The following is a 2,748-nucleotide window of genomic DNA, read 5'->3' as shown; positions in this document are numbered from 1 at the left end:
GACTGTGCCTGGTCTGTGCCTGTCTTCCCTCACCCACATCCCAGCTCTCCTGGGACCTGGTTGAATGACGAGGGCAAGTGCGCCCTGCCTTGCTGGCAGCCAGATGTGGCTGATCCAGGTGTGCCTGAGATCCAGGTGTGCCTGAGAAGCACTTGTCCGTGTCCCCATCTGTGATTCAGATGCCGCCACACCTCCTTCTGTCCTTTCCTCTTGTGGCTGTTTACTTTGGACATACTTTTATTTAATCTCCATGACAGATTCAGCAGCAGCCATCACAAAAAGCAACTCAAGGAAGAATAAACCTGGCATAAACCTGAAACACACAGGTGCCCCTCGGACCCTTTGGAAAGCGAAGGCCCACCAGGATGAAATGTTGGTTCCATGTGGTTCAGACAAGAACAGGCTGGATAGTGTGCAGGGGCTGAGGAGGGTTCTTGATCCCAGCACACACCAAGGCGAACTAGAAAGGGTTATGGGAACATGGTGGGCTAGCCTGGGGTGCTCAGGGAGGCTGCCTTCTCCCTGGGGAATTGCTAAAGTGTCCAGGAGCTTCACGGCTGTTTATTGACGTGGTTTTGACTATCATGGGAGTTTATTCTAAGTTTCGCCATCTGCCTATGATTTAGGAGTTTCCTCCCCCCACCCCGTTCCCTCCCTCTTCTCTGTCCTTCCCTAGGAGGATATAGCAAGACGGATGGCTACAGGTTGACAGCTACACATAGTCCTGAAGGCTTTGGTCAGTGTCCCAGATGGGCGGAGGCAGTGCCGGGGCCATTACATTCCTTTCTGGAATCGGTGATGGAACCCAGGCCCTGCACATGCCATGCAAGAGCTCTACCCTCAGGGTCACTGAAGCACTGGGCCTCTATTCCTACCCTTCCCCCACCTCTGCCATTCTGGTGTTGCTGTGCCAGAGTTTAAGCACAGCGTGTGTGTGTGTGTGTGTGTGTGTGTGTGTGTGTGTGTCGGTGGGGGTAGGGGCGGGGAGTTGGAGAGGTTCGAGCTGTGGCTCAGTTTGTCTCCTCTTCCTAGGAAGCACGTCTCACATCCTACAGCCTCATGGGGACCACACCCCAAGTGGTAGGGATAGAAAGGAAGAGAGGTCCAACCGGTGTCTCTGCCCTCAGCACCCTGAATAATACTGCCCATCGTCAGCCTCATGCTGACCGAGACATAATGATGTAGATAGAATACTACATTTGAGACACACACGTAATTATATAAGGAAATGGACCTGACGGGTCAGGGCTGAGGTCTAATTAGCTAGCTCGCAAATGCTTTCATACAGGCAGGCCTCGAGGACAGTCAGGCAGTCTGTATCACAGACCTCAGGCTCAGGAGACCGGCCCTGTTCTGTTGTGACTCATGTCCCTTCCTGGAAGGACTTCCTGTCAGCCTGTTGTCTCCCTGAATTGAGAGAGAACTCCAGGGAGAATCTGCCTCCGTTAACACTGGCTTCATTTCTACCCGATGGGACACTGTAAGAGGCAGTGAGAGTTCTGCTGGGACAAGGGGTGCTGGTGCAGGGGCGCCTTTAGAAACTCCTAGCTGTTTTTCCCATCATGCCCTCACTCGATGTATGTCTCTCCCTCGCGATTCATATCAAGAGGGATTTTTTTGGAATTCCTGCTTGCAGTGGGATATTGCCAGGCTCCACTCCTGCATCTTTCCCTGTAGCAACTGAGGGTCTCACCAGAGCAGTGAGTGACAGCTTGAGGTGACCGAGCAGCCCTTGTCCCCCGTGGCCTTGGACCACAGGAAGCACTTCTTCCCAGAATCTGGGGTGTTGGCTTCATCCTGTCCAGGAGAGAAGGGCCCAGCTCACTCTCATGTGCCCTGACCATGCACAGCTAATCACAGAGAGGCGAGCTGATTCAGGATTCAGAGCAGCCCCTTGCTGCCTGCCGCTCGGAACATTCAGAGGGCTAAGAAAATACCCAAAGATAGCAAGGATGTGTGCTGCTTTTGATTTATTCGGTGTTTTTCCCTTTGGAGACAGTTGTTGCTACAATGGAGATAGAAGGCAGATTTGGCTGTAGAATTTACTGATGCTGCAAAGCTGGAGAGAGTACATTGGAAGCTGCCTGCATCCTGACAGCACAGACTGGAAGGCTAACACACTTGCCACTTGCATGATGGTTGCCAGCGGTTTGCAGAACCTGGGAAAGCTACAGTCAGGGACACTCCTGGGCAAGCCAGAAATCCACCAGTCCAGTGTGCATGAATCTGTATCCGTATCATCCTCTGCACAGGGAGGGCTCTGCAAATGTCTCCAGAGGGGTTAGATTCTTGGCAGCTCCAGTTGCTTCCAGTCCCTTGGTGTAGAAGGCCCTAAAGGAAGAGCAGCATCCGCCCTCCACACACTTCTGCTGCTGCCCCCGTCAGGTGGGCTGTGCCTCCTTTGAATCCTCTGGGATTCCATTTTATAGACACACTGCCAAAAGAACCTCCTCCAGACAGCCACGGGGATTCCTGGGCCCAACCTCGTGCGCTGACTGAAGGAAGAAGGCTTCTCTCTAACTCCCCTACCTGACTGACCTCTCCAGGCCCCAGCTGGTGGATGGCTTTGCTAGGGCAGAGAGTACAGGGGAAGGAAGGGCATTCAGGCTGTCCAAGGGTCAGGCAGCAGATTCTGTGCAAACCAAGGGCAATTTCCTGCTTCAAGGGAACAGAGAATTAATTGCTACCATCTGTTTCTGAGGCCGAGGCCCGCTGAAGGGGCTCCAGAGCTCGGGGAGGCTTGAGGCC

The sequence above is a fragment of the Rattus norvegicus genome, chromosome 10 (assembly GCF_021556685.1).
Source record: "Rattus norvegicus strain SHRSP/BbbUtx chromosome 10, alternate assembly SHRSP_T2T, whole genome shotgun sequence".
NCBI classification, from domain to species: Eukaryota; Metazoa; Chordata; class Mammalia; order Rodentia; family Muridae; genus Rattus; species Rattus norvegicus.
The sequence above is the reverse complement of the archived record's forward strand: the minus strand, read 5'-3'. Positions refer to the sequence as shown.